We start from the raw sequence: 18,778 nt of genomic DNA on the forward strand, positions 1-18,778 counted from the left end.
TCATCCAATTAGTTGAGAGGAGCCAATTCGGGGGGATGCCTAGTGAGGACCCTCATTCTCATATGAAAACCTTTTGCGACTATTGTGATGCAATCTCTCAAACGGGCGTGACTCAAGACCAAATTAGATGGGTCTTATTTCCTTTTTCCTTAATCGGCACCGCGAAGCAATGGTTGAAGGGCCTTGATAAGGCCACCCTTGGAATAGATTCTTGGAAGAAGTTGGCTCTAGCTTTCTACAAAAATTCTACCCACCGGAAAAGACTAACATGCTAAGAGCTCAAATTACGGGTTTTAAGCAAAGGGATGAAGAGTCTTTGTATGAAGCTTGGGAGCGGTTCAAGGGAATTTGTCGCTCATGTCCTCACCATGGACTTAGCGAATGGTTTTTGGTGCAACAATTTTGGAATGGTTTATATGAAGATTCTAGGAACATTCTCAATATGGGATCAAATGGAATGTTCACCGAAGTTGATGACAATCAAACATGGAACAAGATTGAGGAAATGGCGGTCCATAACTCACAATATAGTAGACCTCGCAAGGCTACTAGAGGAGGAAAGCATGAAGTGGACTCCGTTACTCAATTGGGTGCTCAACTTAGTGCTCACATTGACACAATTAACTTGAAGTTTGAACAAGCTATGGCTAGACTTGAGGAAAACTCAAAATCATCAAAGCATCATGTTAATGCCATGACGGCATCCTCATCAATCCCAAGTGGGATATGTGAGAATTGTGGAACTTTGGGACATGACCAAGGTGAATGTAGGGGAACAAATGAACAAGTGAATGCTTTCCAAGCATACAAGAGTGGTACCCCTTATTCAAACTTTTACAATGAAAACACCAAATTCCATCCAAATCTCTCATACAAAAGCCAAAATGTTCAAAACCCTCAAACAACATACACTCCACCACCCATGAGAAACCAAAATCAAAGACCCTTTTACAATCAAAACCAAGGTTACCAAAATCAAAATCCATACAATCACCAAAATGACCAAGGTTTTGATGTCCAAAAAGCGGTCCTCCAAATGCAAAAGAATCAACAAGAATTTTTCACTCAAATGCAAAAAGATAGCCAAGCAAAGGAAACCACCATCAACAACATTCTAGCTCACACCAAGATGTTGGAAACACAATTGACTCAACTAGCATCTTCAAGCTCACAAAGACAAAAGGGGCAATTACCACCTCAAAGTAATCCCCCTAGACATGAAACGGTTAGTGCCATTCACTTGAGAAGTGGTACAAGGTATGAAGCACCGAAGAATCAAGTTGAGGATGAAGTTGTGGAAGCTAGTGAAAAGGAGGAAATTGTGCAAAACTCCAAAGATGGAGAATCATCAAAAGAAGAAAGTTCAAAGAAAAATGAAGACAAGGCCAAGGAGAAGGAGCCCATTGTGATTAGACTCCCTTTTCCAAGTCGTCAAGCCAAGCCCAAATTTGATGATCAACTTGGAAAATTCATGGAAATTGTGAAGAATTTGGAAGTCTCAATTCCTTTCACGGAATTAATCAATCACGTGTCGGCCTATGCGAAATACATGAAAGATATCCTCACAAAGAAGAAGTCGATCCGGAAGCTTGAGACTATCGCCTTCACTAAGGTGAGTAGTGCAATACTTCAAGGAGTTCACCTCCAAAATTAAAGGATCCAGGAAGCTTCTCAATACCGTGTACCATTGGCGACACGACGATCAACAAAGCCTTATATGATCTAGGGGCTAGTGTGAGTGTCATGCCGTACTCGGTGAGTAAAAGGTTGGGGATGGGAGAGCTTAAATGCACCAATATCACACTCCAAATGGCCGATAGATCGACGAAGACACCGTTAGGGATATGGGAAGATGTCCCCGTGCGAATTGGGAAGTTTTTCATCCCGGTGGACTTTGTCATTGTTGATGTGGAGGAAGATTCCAACATTCCAATCATCCTAGGAAGACCTTTCCTACACACCGCCGGTGCGGTAATTGATGTGAAACATGGTGAGCTCACTCTAGAAGTGGGAGATGAAAGCATAACTTTTAATCTTGACAAGACTATGAGAGCTCCTCGTTTGCATGAACCATGTTTCATGATTGATTATTATAGCCGAAAGGATGAAAGGAAGAAATCGGAACTCCAATGGAAGAAGAAAATTGAAGATGCTCCATTCAAAGAGCAAGTGAATTGTGACAAGGAGAGCTTGCAAAGCTCATCAAAATCAACCAAGGAAGAAGAGGATGGCCTCATTGGCCAAGAGAAGAAATTGGGAGAGTTGTCTCCATCTAAGCAGGAGATTTTCAATGATCAACTCAATGAAGTTTGTGGTCTTTGGGACGATGAGTTTGAAGGGATTTTTAATCCCTACATTGGTAATGCCATCGATCAAGACCAACAACAAGGGCCACGGTCTATTGAGAACCTCTACCATAATAATGAACAAGCTTTTGATTACTTCTTCAAGGTGTTGAGCAACATCAACAACACCTTGGACATGCCCCCTTGACATCTCATCAAGAATGAGAGTTTGGTGGAGTCCTCCCTAAACCACCACTTGTAAATATTTCTAACTCCCTAACTTACATTTCAATTCTTGTATTGCATTTTTTTGTCATCTTTGGATTTTTATTTACCTTGATCAAAATAATTGTCATGTTTGAGAGAAGTGAGGGAGGGACTAACAATTTCAATTGATGTGTAGTGCTTTTAGCTTAGTGTGGGGATGGCAATTGCCTAGGCTATCCATGCCTTAGTAGTGCCCCCACAATGACGAACACAAGACTTGAAGAAAGAATGGAAAAATGGTATGGGAAATGCATTGTGCACGGATGGAACTGAATCCGTGTAACCAGGGGAAGAATCCGAGCGGATTCCTCAGAATCCGCCCGTCTTCAGTAATCCGAGCGTATTGCAGAAAAGACGCCCGTCCTGAACTGGGCTGAATTTTGAAAATTTCTTGACTGTGACTGAATCCGGGCATCCTGTGAAGAATCCGCCCGTCTTGAAGAATCCGCCCGTCTTGTAAGAAAGACGTCCGTCTTTGCAGCTGAGGAAAACAAGCAAAATTTTCTGGACTGAAATCCGTCCGTCTTTAAGCAAATCCGCCCGTCCCGTGTTCAGCAAATCCGAGCGTCTTCTACTGAATCCGCCCGTCTTTAGGCGAGTTTTGCAAAGTCCAGAAAAAGCAGAATCCGCACGGATTGGGCAGAATCCGCACGGATTGCCCCTGCAGATTCGAAAATTTCGGTCTCTTTAAAAACCCTCCCACCTTCATTCATTCATTCATTCATTCATAAACACTACCCACAACATCAAAACCCTCATCCTCTTCATCACAAAAACAAAAACCCTCAACAACATTCACCAAATACAAATCAAACCATCCTTCCAACAACAAATCAATCACTCCTTCTTCAACAAAAATCAAAACCAAGCACAAAATCTTCAACCTTTGAGTCGATTTTTGATTTCATAAAGGCAAAGCCTTTCACCTTCAAATCGATTTGGGGATACTACAAATTGAAGATTTTTGATTCTTTTCTTGGTTAGTTCATCAATGGCAAGGACTAAGGGAGCAACAAAGGCAACAAAGGCACCAAAGGCTAAGGCACTCTCACAAAGGCAAAAGGCTCTTCAAACAAAGAAAGCATTGGCTATGGTGGTAGCAACACCAAACTTGGAAGTGCAACAACAACAACAACCTTCTATGGGAGCAACAACACCTTCTACTCCGGTAATTGATCAACTTTTGCATTATCCGGAGGTAACTTTTATTTCCGATACCCATAGAAATACCTTTGTCAAGTTTGCTATGAAGTCATTACAATCCACCAAATTCATATGTGAAGATACCTTAGAAAAATTGGGTGTTCTTGAGCAAACAAAAGCCTTTTTCAATGCCATGGGGTTGAAGAAATTGTTTGAAACAAGGGAATTGACATACCCCTCCCTTACCTTGGAATTTTTAAGTTCCTTGAAAGTCACCAAAGTTGAGAATAGGGAGAATCTCGAGTTTCGTCTAGCTAATGTTAGTAGACGCATTACCTTTAGGGAATTGGGTGAAATTTTGGGTCTTAGTGATGAACCGAGTTATTTTAAGAGTTATGGAAAGTATGACCCCGCACCTCTTTGGGAGGCAATCTCCGGGAAGAAATTTGAGGATTTTCATGCGAGTCGTGCTCTTTTGGTCCACCATCCGGGCATAAGAGTATGGCACAAGGTCGCGGGTAACACCATAATTGCTAGGAAAGATACCAACCATTTCACAAGACTTGATTTTATTCTCCTTGAATCGGCTTTGAATATCGGAAGAGTACCTACCAAGCCTTACAATTCTTTGAGGCTCTTGGTAGATAGATGGCTCAACATTGATTGTGGGAAGAAGGGCACGACCGTTATTGTCAATGGCGGCCTAGTCACTATCCTAGCCAAGCACTTTGATCCTAACTTCAATAAGGATAACAAGTACAAAGCAAAGGAGGGTGGCCATCTTGTTGATATGCATACTATGATTCACAAATTCAAGTGGGTTGCCCATAACCCCCTCGACACTAAGTATGGATGGCTCACTAGTGAAGCTAGATCGTTCACCTTGCCTTCGAAGATTTATCGTCTAAGCGTCCACCGGACCAATTATCTACTTCCCCTTTCCAAAGAAGCCGAGTATATCATTCAACAACAAAAGGGTGATCTTGAAATGCCCTCCTCTTCCATTGTCATACCACCTTACCCCTTTAAGTATGAAGAGTTCAAGCCGGAAGGAGTTGAAGTTGGGAAAGACTATGTGACCCTTCTCATGCAAGCAATGCACAAGCAAGCCTATGAAGATCGGAAAAATGCCTACTTGGCTCAATATCCACCCCTCCTACACTTAGCTAGGCAAGGACTACTTGATCCATCTTGTCCTTTGCCTAGTTGGGCGGATAAAGAAGTCTTATTTCCGGGTGCATCTAGGGTCGTTTTGGGTGACAATGAGGTTGTTGGAAATGATGAAGAAGTTGATGATAATATTGAGGAAGAAGCAAGTGAAGAAGAAAAAGATGGTGAAGATGATGATGAGGAAGATGAGGAATAAAGTGAAGAAGCAAATGACAAGGGAAGTGGCAATGTGACCACTTCTAATGAGGGAAGTGATGGTGATAGCATGATGGAAGATTAGCAAGCCTTGGAGACTCCTACCCTCTCATGGTTTGTCTATTTCTCTCTTTGTATTTTATTTCATTTTGATCATTGTTGGAGTAGTCCTAGCCCCATTAGAGGACTCACACCTCGGTACCATTGAGGTGTTCTCATTCTATTGTTCCCATTTTCAAAATCCAAAATGACAAATTAGTTTCATGCATAGCATAGTGTGTGCATGAACTACACCCATCCTTGGACATTAGCAATGGTGTCTCACTCGGTTTGGGGAAGTTAATGCATACACAACGGGAGGTAATCTAAATTATCCTCTCCGTCATAACAAAACAAAAACCATGCATCATGTAGCATAGCTTAGTGTAGATTGCATTTAGTATAGAAATCATGCATCATCTTTGCATAATTTCCATCATTTTGGCCATTGAGGACAATGCCCATATTAGTGTGGGGATGGGGAATTCTAACTTAACTTTTATTCAAAAAAACCAAAAAAATTGAAAAATTTCGAAAAAAATCCAAAAAATTGAAAAATTTCAAAAATCATAAAAATTTGAAAATTGAAAACCCAAAAACATGTTTATTTCTTTTTGTAGTCTTGTATATATTGTCTTGTATATATTGTGTTTGTTCTATCCTTGTTCACATTGATTGACTACGCCACATCCGAGACATGAGGATATTGAAGACTGCATGGTATGATCTTTCCAATCTCCTTTTTCCTCTTTATGTTAATGACTATGTGGCTTTATTTTTATTGATGCGGTATAACAATGTGAATTTAGGACTTGCATTTAGTTTATATGTCATATTAGTTGATAGAATCACTTGCATTAGGATGTTTATATTAGTTGCATCATGGCATGTAGTTGCATGTTAGAAATGTTTTGAAAAATGCCTATTTAAGAACTTTGACAAGAGCAACTAAGCCATTACAAATACTTGTTCAACTTAAGACTTTGCCTACTAGAATGGTTGTAAAACACCCTAGATAGTGTCATACTAGTGTCTTTTGACCCATGACCCAAGGCCTAGTCAAGGGTTTGCATGTGAGTCACCTATCCAACCCCGTGATGCGATGTGGACTTGGTTAACTTGTCTAGGTGACCTTGTTTGATCTTGTGGTAAGACAACCCAAAAATATTTTCTATCAATAAGCTTGAAGTGCTCATTTCAAATAAATTTTGTCATATGGAAGTAATGTAATGCCAAGGAAACCTCAAATGTTGTGAATTGTTGAAAGTTGAGAAATTTAAGTTGTTTTGATGGAGGCGTACCACTTCGATGTGCTTTGGTGCGGGATCCATTGAATTGGGCCCCCATACGGTTGTGAATTCGGCCGCCCAGAGACAGAGTGACTATCACCCCGAAAAGCTATTGTCTAGAGGTTAACCGGTTGCCTAATAAGCGATTGGCGAAAGCAAAGGACACTAGCCCGGAAGGGACAAACCCCATCTTAAATTTTTGAAATGTGAAAGTGAAATGAGGACAATTTTGAATACTAGTCATATCCACCCGTTGTGAATAAAGATTTGAGCATTTCATTCCCAAAAAGCCTTTTGTCAAGCCACTTGGTCGAGTTTGGGACGATCCATGACCTTTACTTTTGTAGAGAATTCGAGACTTGCCATGTCATATGCTACTAGCATCATAGGGATCATCATTCCACCACCATCCGATCGCTCTTGACGAAAGCATTTGGAAATTGAGGACGAAAGTAGTCTAGTTTAACACCATTTGGAGGTGATTTAGTGCCATCCTCTTAGACTTAGTAATTTGTTGAACTAGTATTTGTGAAGGATTACATGCTCTTAAATTTGTTCCTCTCTAGTGCCTCCGCCGCTTGATGAGGGAGTGGCTATTCTTTTTGTAGATGCATCCATTATGTGTTTTGTGTGCTTAATGTTTGGATGTGTCGCCATTTTGGCAAGACCCACCTTGCCTTGCAAGAAGGCATCCTACCTTATGGTTGTCTTGTTGTGAGTTGAAGGGGCGGAGTGAGACCCGCTAATTGTCTCATATCGGCTATATTATTAGGATAGGTTAGTATTGGTCCTAGTCTTTGTCACCTCTTTACTCGGGACGAGCAAAGGTTCGGTTTGGGGATATTTGATGTGACCATAATTGGCGCATATTTAGCCCCCGAATTAGCCTTGTTCCCATGCTTTTTAGTGCTTATTTGGGTCATTTCTTATCTTTAGTTCTTTGTTTTGCATATTCTTTGAGATTTTGATCCCTTGGTAGGAAAGGAGTAAGAATCTTGCATTTTCATGGCAAAACGAGACTAAATTGATCGAATTCAATGACCAAGCATCAAGGAGAGACAAGATTAGAAGGCCTTTGTACATATTATAGTAGAAGAGCAAAGTTGAGAAAGGATACTTGAGTCCCCAAGGAAATCCCCAAGGAATTTATGAAGAAAAGGGAAGAAAAGAAGAAGATTTGTTCTTTCGACAATCCGAGCGGATTGTCACCAATCCGTCTGTCCCGCAGCAGCACAATCCGAGCGGCTTTGCCTTAATCCGCTCGGATTCCACCTCCACAATCCGACCGGATTCCCCTGAATCCGCTCGGATTCCAACGCCAAAATCCGCCCGTCCCGACCCTATTCCGCCCGGATTCTAGCACAGCACGGATTGCCTTCTCCAAGCTACGAAGAAAGAAGCCCTTCTCTCGGAAAATACCGGCTCCTCCTTGCTCAACTTAAAAAGTGTAATTACTAGTTTAGCCCTTAGTTAACCCTAATGCATCCTCCCTAATTTCCACTATAAATACCCCATTAGTCTAATTAGAGGAGCATGTTCTTCTTATCAATAATTATTGTAGTTAATATCAATCAAATCTCTCTTTAAATATTGTAATCAAGTATTAATCAAGTTTTAATCCAAGTTTTAGTTCTTTAATCTCTCTTTTGTTCATCCTTTATTTTGGGTAATTGAAGATTATTTGGGTTATTGTTGGGAGATTGACAACCTTTCAATCAAGCATTCAAGTACTTCTTTTATCTTTGCTTTATTATTGGAATCATTAGTAGGTATAATCTCTTAATCCCTTTTAATTATTGTTAATTACTTTCATTTATTCATCATGTTTCATATTGTTGGTATGATTGACAACCTTGCTAGCATGATCAACATGATAATGAGTGAGTAGTCTCTTAGCTAGGGTTAATGGGTGATTAGGGGAAACCAACATGGGGAATGATTCATGCTTAATCTAATATGCTTTCATGTTTTATTTGCTTACTTGTTTTGATCTCAACTCATGCACATGTTATATTTGATAAAATGCTAAGCCTATGAATCCTTGCATTTACTATCATCTTCTATCTTTTCAATGAGACTTGTAAGATATAACCCAACTCGAGTCTCATTAGACCATGCATGTTGTTGAGTAGGGAAGATTAAGTCGACTTGTAGGTGTTGTACAATCTAATCGATTCGGCTCCGGGACCCAAACTTTCCTAGGATTGTAAGATATAACCCAACTCAATTCATCACAACAATAATTGCTTGCTTATAATTTGAGAACATGTTTGTATGATCATATCCCATGATTCCCCTATGATCCCATGACACCCTAGTGCCTTTAATCACTTGTTTACACCCCTTTAATTCATCTTGCTTGTTTATTTTCATTGCTATTTTAGTTTAGTGACCTTCTACATCAACCCAATTTGTGACACCCCTTAGACACCACTAGTTGCAATAGAATTCTCATTTCAATACCCGTCCCTTGGGATCCGACCTTTACTTGCCTCTTTACTAATTGTAGAGTTGTTTGTGAAGATATAAATTGTGTTTTGATTCGACCGTGACCCAACGACCACATCTTAATTTGTGAACACTTAGCGGGATCGCATCATATATATATATATATATATATATATATATATATATATATATATATAGAGAGAGAGAGAGAGAGAGAGAGAGAGATAGATAGATAGAGAGAGAGAGAGAGAGAGAGAGAGAGAGAGAGAGAGGCGAGATCCGGTGAGTTTGCCACTTTTCGTGAGTTACCCCGCGTATATAAACAATTGATCTAACAAAATTAATTGTTCACAATCATACGTCACACAAACAATCTCTGCACTCTTTCTCTGCCAATTCCCAGTTTTTGTAAGAAACAAAAATTCATCGTCAAAAAATCAGTCAAAATCGTCCAAATTCATCAACAATTTCATCAGTTCTTCCCCAATTTTTTTGTAATTCCAATCGATTACACCAAACTCATTCACAATTTCAAAAAATCAGTCAAAATCGTCCAAAATCTTCTAAATTCATCGTCAATTTCATCAAATTCTTCCTAGTTTTTATGTAATTCGATACGATTACAGGTAATTCATTCACAATTTCGATTATTTAATTGAAACGATCAATTGCTTGATGATTTATTATCATAATCATCAATCATAAAAACTGGAAAACCAAGGTATGAATATCACTTACGATTTCATAGCTAATAATCGTATAACTTCAATGATTTACGTAGCTATTGCAATAAAATAACTGTGTTCTGATTCTATTTCGTTAGTATGCTTGTTTATCATACCGTTAACATTTGATTTCTGATTTATTATCATAATCCTGAAAAATTGTTTGTAATCTAGATTAGCACACCAACTGTTTATTAAAATGTCTAGTTGAATTTAGAAACTCAGTTATTGTAATGAAGAAACGTGGTTATTTAATTGTTATTCATATTCAGAAACTCAGTTATTGTAATGTAGAAACCCGGTTATTGTAATGTAGAAACTCGGTTATTGTAATGTAAAAACTCTGATATTTGTAATTATTGTAATGTAGAAACTCGGTTATTGTAATGTAGAAACTCGGTTATTGTAATGGAGAATCCCTGGTATTTGTAGTTATTGTAATGTAGAAACTCAGTTATTGTAATGAATAAATCGTGTTATTGTATTGAGATGAAACTCAAATATATTCAAATTTCATGTTCACTCGTTAGTTGTCGTAACATTACATCTCGATTATTGTATTACTTTAACCGAGTTATTGTATTATCAAAACTCATGTATTGTATTTTGTAATTGTTTCATGAGTGTTCTGGTAAGTTATAGTCTCTTTTTTGGTGATTTGCAGGTGGAATCACGATAGATGCGGATAATTGACATTCAATGGAAAAATTGATGTCTATACTTGGTCATTTTAATGAAGAAATGTAGTTATTTTATAGTTAACTTAGTTTTTTACTGAGAATAATCTTTTCTGGTATTTATAGTTATTGTAATATAGAAAACTGAGTTTATTGTAATGTATAAACTCTGTTATTTGTATTTATTGTAATGTAGAAAACTCAGTTATTCTAATGTAGAAACTGTGGTATTCGTAATTATTCCAATGTAGAAACCCATTTATTGTAATTTAGAAACTCAGTTCATGTAATGTAAAAAATCTGGTATTTGTAGTTATTGTAATGTAGAAAGTCAGTTATTGTAATGAGTAAATCGCGTTATTGTATTGAGATGAAATTCAAATATACCCAAATTTCTATCTTGTGTTTGTTTATCTTGTTTAATTGCATAACTAGTCATTTCATTCAATCAATAATTGAGATTGGTTAATGCAATAGCAAAATCTGAAAAATGAAATAATATTATATATATAACAAGGTAAAAAAAAACCACTTACTTTCATTATATAACTATTTTGTTTCCAACACATTACATTTAAACATCTCCAACAAATTATATCTAAGCATCATCTTAATTACATCTAACAATAGTAACATCACAAATATTACATATATTTATCTCCATTCCAACATCTAAAAGTATTTCTTCCAACGAGAACTATGTCTTGCCATTATTTTCACGTTTCTTCCACCCGTATTTCTTCTCGACGAGAACCATGTCTTGCCTATTAATGAAGGTGAACCACAGACAACAAAAGCTCTTGAAAGAAATCAAAACAAAAAGGGGGTAAGTTATAAATAACTATGCAACTATAAGCAGATTATATAAGACCACAACAATAAATCCAAATTTAAATAACTAAGTTAAAACAATACAATAATTGAGATGTAATATTACTATAACCAACTTAAACAGATTATATAAGAAGATGCCATCTTACAACAACTCTAGTTTGAAATAACTAAGTTAAAACAATACAATAACTAAGTTTTAATAATACAATAACTCGATTAAAGCAATACAATAATTGTTGTTAATAGATTAACACCCAACAAAAAAAAGTAAGTGCAAAATGCAATAACTGAGTTTGAATAATACATTGACTGATGTCAAAATAATACAATAACTGTTGATAATCGAACACATCAAACAAAAGTAACGAATCAACGAAAATAAAACGGATATTAGATAAGAACGATAATGAAAACGCACAAATCAGATCTAGAAAAAACAAAATTAGTACCTTACCTATAGTGAACTTGAAGATAAATACGAAGGTGAAGCGAAAGAGACAACAAATTCAATATGACGAAATCTCCCTAATTGGTGAAAAATTTGAATGAGGATGACGAATATTGAATATGAAGATAGAGTTTGTAGCCTGCAGTTTGAACGAATTTGATGAAAACCGAATTTGACAAGTTTGAACGATGTCGTCGTTCTTCTATGCAAAATGAAATACAATAATCCAATTATTGCATTGAAATAATTGAAACAACACAATACAATAATTGATTATTTCAGAGAAATAATAATGTGCCAAAAAACGAGAATAGTTGCTCTAAAATAATATGTTGTTATTTCAATACTCATATTCAAGTATTTCAATGTTCATATTCAAGTATTTAAATATTCATAATCAATTATTTCAATTTTAAGCTTGTAAATAAAGATATGAAAATAACATGTGCCATTGAAGCAACAAAATTACTCAAAACACTTTCAACAACAACATGAAAATGCACTAATCATGTAGAAAAGTGAATAAACTACGGAAATCAAAACTCAAAATCAGCAAAAAGAGCATGAAAAAAAAAAAGAATTAAAAAGTTAGAAAAGTGAAATTTAGGTTTACCGGAAAAAGTTTAATCATGAGAGGAAACGATTGCGACGGATTTTGATGAGAAATTAATTGAAACGTAATGAAAAGGATGATATCTCATTAATTGCTGACGAATTGGATCGAGAATGATGAAGATCGAGCTCTGGAGAATGTACAGCCACCCATCTTACGTTTTCTGGTATTTTAGAGGTAGAAGGAGGAGAGAGAGAGAGAGAGAGAGAGAGAGAGAGAGAGAGAGAGAGAGAGAGAGAGAGAGAGAGAGAGAGAGAGAGAGAGAGAGAGAGAGAGAGAGAGAGAGAGAGAGAGAGAGAGAGAGAGAGAGAGAGAGTTTATATATGGGTTGAATAAGACTAAATCTCAACCATCCATCTTATATTAGATCAATGGTCCAGATTTAAAGGGGTAACTCACCAACAATGACCTAACTCATATGATCCTACTTATATATATATATATATATATATATAATTAGGATCACATGAGCCCACCCTATGTTTTTGAGTCTCGTGAGTCCACTTATGTATCACACGCTCTACACAAAAATATCACGATTTTTTTTTATGAATAATTTTTTTTTTATGAATAATTTTTTTTTTTAAGTCTAACCAGTGATATTGTTTAGTATAACCTGTGATATTGTATCTGAGTCTATAAGTTCAGTAAAAGAGTATCACAAGTTATACAAAACAATATCACACCTTACAATAAACAATACCACTGGTTGTACTAAACAATATCACGGGTTATACTATACAATATCACACCATTGAACCTAACTCCGCCTTGCACTCCGCCTTTCACCATCTTCATTATCAGTCATCTTGTCCACCATTGTAATCCGCCATTATTTGTTTCAGCCTTAATATAGTTCAGGCATTAATTAAATTTGAAATTCTACAGCAACGCATGCCTTACCATGATAACACACGGATTAACAAAGGGAATTCACAAAGTTTCATACTTGAAATCATTCGACCAAATTGGGTAAATTAAAACCCACCTCTAGAAATACAAAGAAAAACGAATAAAATTATTTTCGAAAGTTACGCATCTTAAAAGAAAACACTTAAAAAGAACTTCAATAAGGTTGCATACCTAAAATTATTTCAACAGTTCTGTATACATTGTGGGAAGTGGATCCTGTAAAACAATTTATTTGAGGTTATAATAAAACAATTTTTAAAGTAATTAACAAGATGAGAAGTAACTAGCTCATACAATCACACGTTACGACAATGCATCAAAACCTAACAAAAATACTGCTCTGACATAGATCAACTGACTGGGAGGACCGAGGACTTCGAGTTCTTATTCATAAAGTAATATACTATAAAGAACATTTTTTCTTTCCTTGAGTCGATTGAGTAGTTGAGTCAACAATTAGTTTTTTCGGAAGGAAAATGGCAGTGGGATGATCACAAAGTATGCTTGGCAGCGTTAATGTTGTCAAATCATCAAATGCAGTGAGTTCAAACTATTGGAGTATGAATCATTATCCGTTGATTTTCTTATTCAATTGGGATTTCAATTTGATTTTCTTTTGTTGCATCGATTTTATTATTGTTATTGTTGTTGTTGATTAGATTAGGTTGAGAGTTAGTGGTGGAATCTCTCATTGATTAAAATCAATGATTAATATCTTGTGGAAGTAATGTCAATTGATTAAAATCAATGGTGGAAAATCTTCTATGTGTTCAAGTTCGGTTCCTTAATGAAGACTCAAAGCTTAGTTCGGTTCTTGTTTATGAACACTAGTGATATTCTTGTGTACAACGTATGATACATAAGTGGACTCATGGGACTCAAAAATATAGGTGAACTCACCAGGATCTTGCTTACATATATATATATATATATATATATATATATATATATATATATATATATATATATATATATATATATATATATATATATATATATATATATATACACACACACACACACAATGTTGTCAGGATCGAGATTCTACTTTGAATCGATGGGGAGGGTAGGATCGAATCGGCAGAATCGGATCGTAGAATCGTAAGATTCTATAAATTCACTAACTATAGTTTTTTATTTGGTAAAAATATATGATTGAAGATCAAAACACTTATTTATACCCAAAATATTGATAATTAATGAGTTTAGTATCATTTCATGAACATGTTTCTACAAATGACATGAAATTTGGATTTTACGATGTCGTTATATAAAAATTTATTTTAATATGTTACTATGGAGTCAGATCGTAGGATCGTAAGATCGTAGAATCGTATTATGATCCTACCTTGATGCGACCATAATTGGCGCATATTTAGCCCCCGAATTACCATTGTTTCCATGCTTTTTAGTGCCTATTTGGGTCATTTCTTATCTTTAGTTCTTTGTTTTGCATATTCTTTGAGATTTTGATCCCTTGGTAGGAAAGGAGTAAGAATCTTGCATTTTCATGGCAAAACAAGGCTAAATTGATCATATTCAATGACCAAGCATCAAGGAGAGACAAGACTAGAAGGCCTTTGTACATAGCATAGTAGAAGAGCATTGTTGAGAAAAGGATCCTTGAGTCCCCAAGGAAATCCCCAAGGAATTCATGAAGAAAAGGAAGAAAAAGAAGAAGGAAAGCTCTTTGAACTACAATCCGAACGGATTGTAGAGAATCCGTCCGTCCTCGCGGTCCGAGCGTCCTCACCAGGAATCCGCTCGGATTCACCATGCCCAGTCCGAGCGTCTTGTTCCTTGATCCGCTCGGATCGTCCATCCCAGATCCGGCCGTCCCGACTCCCAGCCGCACGGATCACAAAGCAAGACAGCGATTTCGTTCTTCAAGCTACGAAATGAAGAAGCCCTTCTCTCGGATAATCCCGGAGGCTCCTTGCTCAACTTAAAAGTGTAATTACTAGTTTAGCCCTTAGTTAACCCTAATGCATCCTCCCTAATTTTCACTATAAATACCCCATTAGTCTAATTAGAGGGGCATGTTCTTCTTATCAATAATTAGTGTAGTTAATATCAATCAAATCTCTCTTCAATATTGTAATCAAATATTAATCAAGTTTTAATCCAAGTTTTAGTTCTTTAATCTCTCTCTTGTTCTTACTTTATTTTGGGTAATTGAAGATTATTTGGGTTATTATTGGGAGATTGACAACCTCTCAATCTAGGATTCAAGTACTTCTATTATTCTTGCTTTGTTATTGGAATCATTAGTAGGTATAATCTCTTAATCCCTTTTTAATTATTGCTAATTACTTTCATTTATTCATCATGTTTCATTATGTTAGTATGATTGACAACCTTTCTAGCATGATCAATATGATAATGAGTGAGTAGTCTCTTAGCTAGGGTTTAATGGGTGATTAGGGAAACCAACATGGGGAATGATTCATGCTTAAATTAATATGCTTTCATATCTTATTTGCTTGCTTGTTTTGATCTTAATACATGCACATGTTATATTTGATGAAATGCTAAGCCTATGAATCCTTGCATTTACTATCATCTTCTATCCTTTCAACTTGACTTGTAAGACATAACCCAACTCGAGTCTTGTTAGACCATGCATGTGTTAAGTAGGGAAGATTAAGTCGACTTGTAGGTGTTGTACAATCCAAGAGATTGCTCCGGGACCCAAACTTTCCTAGGATTGTAAGATATAACCCAACTCAATCCATCACAACAATAATTGCTTGCTTATAATTTGAGAACATGTTTGTATGATCATATCCTATGATTCCCCTATGAACCCATGACACCCTAGTGCTTTTAATCAATTGTTTACACCCTTATTTTATTTATCTTGTTAGTTTATTTTCATTGCTATCTTAGTTTAGTAACCTTCTACATCAACCCAATTTGTGACACCCCTAGACACCACTAGTTACAATAGAATCTTCATTTCAATACCCGTCCCTTGGGATCCGACCTTTACTTGCCTCTTTACTAATTGTAGAGTTGTTTGTGAAGTATAAATTGTGTTTTTTATCGACCATTGACCAACGACCACATATGCTTAATTGTGAACACCAAATGGCTCCGATCAAAAAATGGCGCCGTTGCCGGGGACGGTGTTTAATTGATTTAAGATTTCTTTTATTGTTTTTAGTTGTGTCTTTCTTCACCTTGGGGAAGTAAAACTCCTCAAGGTTTGTTCTAATTGTTTTTGAGTTGTTTGATATTTTGCATGTCTAGAAGGTTACAAAGAGATTTGTTACCTTTTGACCGTGAAATCGAAAGAACCTTGACGAATAATAGGAGACTTGTTAGGAGGAATTTGGGAGGTGTTGGTGAAGTTGTTCAACCCACTAGTGAGTTTGTCAATCCTTTCGCAATAGAAGGAGAAGAAAACCCATTAAACAATACCACACAAAATCCACCTACAATGCCTAAATTCTCGTCACACTCTATACCCACCGAGGAGGATCTACCAAATGGTACTCCTACCCCACAACATCTTACCGGAAACTTTATTGCCAAGTCCGCCTTCATTCAACTAGTTGAGAGGAGCCAATTCGGGGGGAATGCCTAGTGAGGACCCTCATTCTCATATGGAAACCTTTTGTGATTATTGTGAAGCTATCTCTCAAACGGGCGTGACTCAAGACCAAATAAGATGGGTCTTATTTCCTTTTTCGTTAATCGGCACCGCAAAGCAATGGTTGAATGGCCTTGATAAGGCCACCCTTGGAATAGATTCTTGGAAGAAGCTAGCTCTAGCTTTCTACAAAAATTCTACCCACCAGGAAAAGACCAATATGCTAAGAGCTCAAATTACGGGTTTTAAGCAAAGGGATGAAGAATCTTTGTATGAAGCTTGGGAGCGGTTCAAAGGTATTTGTCGCTCATGTCCTCACCATGGACTTAGCGAATGGTTTTTAGTGCAACAATTTTGGAATGGTTTATATGAAGATTCAAGGAACATTCTCAATATGGGATCAAATGGAATGTTCACCGAAGTTGATGACAATCAAACATGGAACAAGATTGAGGAAATGGCGGTCCATAATTCGCAATATAGTAGGCCTCGCAAGGCTACTAGAGGAGGAAAGTATGAAGTGGACACCGTTACTCAATTGGGTGCTCAACTTAGTGCTCACATTGACACAATCAACTTGAAGTTTGAACAAGCTATGGCTAGACTTGAGGAAAGCTCAAAATCATCAAAGCATCATGTCAATGCCATGACGGCATCCTCATCAATCCCAAGCGGGATATGTGAGAATTGTGGAACCTTGGGTCATGACTTAAGCGAATGTAGGGGAACAACCGAGCAAGTCAATGCTTTCCAAGCTTACAAAAGTGGTACCCCTTATTCAAATTTTTACAATGAAAACACCAAGTTCCATCCAAATCTCTCATACAAAAGCCAAAATGTCCAAAACCCTCAAACAACATACACTCCACCACCCATGAGAAATCAAAATCAAAGACCCTTTTTCAATCAAAACCAAGGTTACCAAAATCAAAATCCATACAATCACCACAATGACCAAAGTTTTGATGTCCAAAAAGCGGTCCTCCAAATGCAAAAGAATCAACAAGAATTTTTCACCCAAATGCAAAAAGATAGCCAAGCAAAAGACACCACCATCAACAACATTCTAGCTCACACCAAGATGTTGGAAACACAATTGACCCAACTAGCATCTTCGAGCTCACAAAGACAAAAGGGGCAATTACCACCACAAGGTAATCCCCCTAGACATGAAACGGTTAGTGCCATTCACTTGAGAAGTGGTACAAGATATGAAGCACCGAAGGAGCAAGTTGAGGATGAAGTTGTGAGAGCTAGTGAGAATGAAGTTGTGGTGCAAGGTCCCAAAGAAGGGGAATCATCAAAAGAAGAAAGCTCAAAGAAAAATGAAGACAAAGCCAAAGAAAAGGAGCCCATTGTGATTAGACTTCCTTTTCCAAGTCGTCAAGCCAAGCCTAAATTTGATGATCAACTTGGAAAGTTCATGGAAATTGTGAAGAACTTAGAAGTCTCAATTCCTTTCACGGAATTAATCAATCACGTTCGGGCCTATGCAAAGTACATGAAAGATATCCTCACAAAGAAGAAGTCGATCCGGAAACTTGAGACTATCGCCTTCACTAAGGTGAGTAGTGCAATACTTCAAGGGAGTTCACCTCCAAAATTAAAGGATCCGGGAAGCTTCTCAATACCGTGTACCATTGGCGACACAACGATCAACAAAGCCTTATGTGATCTAGGGGCTAGTGTGAGTGTCATGCCGTACTCGGTAAGTAAAAGGTTGGGAATGGGAGAGCTTAAATGTACCAATATCACTCTTCAAATGGCCGATAGATCGACGAAGACACCGCTAGGGATATGGGAAGATGTCCCCGTGCGAATTGGGAAGTTTTTCATCCTGGTGGACTTTGTCATTGTCGATATGGAGGAAGATTCCAACATTCCAATCATCTTAGGAAGACCTTTCCTACACACCGCGGGTGCGGTGATTGATGTGAAACATGGAGAGCTCACTCTAGAAGTGGGAGATGAAAGCATAACTTTTAATCTTGACAAGACCATGAGAGCTCCTCGTTTGCATGAGCCATGTTTCATGATTGATCATTATATATAGGAAAGATGAGAAGAAGAAATCGGAACTCCAATGGAGGAAGAAAGTTGAAGATGCTCCATTCAAAGAGCAAGTGAATTGTGACAAG

General features: G+C 37.1%; 2 non-coding genes across 2 annotated transcripts; both read right to left on the reverse strand.

Moving 5' to 3' along the window:
* Positions 1–268: 268 nt before the first annotated feature.
* LOC141640081 (small nucleolar RNA R71) lies at positions 269–375 on the reverse strand. The gene has a single exon (XR_012542827.1). It is a non-coding gene; the product is annotated as a small nucleolar RNA R71 (small nucleolar RNA).
* A 16,485-nt stretch (positions 376–16,860) lies between these two features.
* Positions 16,861–16,967, reverse strand: LOC141640072 (small nucleolar RNA R71). The gene has a single exon (XR_012542818.1). It is a non-coding gene; the product is annotated as a small nucleolar RNA R71 (small nucleolar RNA).
* Between the last annotated feature and the right edge of the window lie 1,811 nt (positions 16,968–18,778).

Source organism: Silene latifolia, unplaced genomic scaffold (assembly GCF_048544455.1).
Source record: "Silene latifolia isolate original U9 population unplaced genomic scaffold, ASM4854445v1 scaffold_70, whole genome shotgun sequence".
NCBI classification, from domain to species: Eukaryota; Viridiplantae; Streptophyta; class Magnoliopsida; order Caryophyllales; family Caryophyllaceae; genus Silene; species Silene latifolia.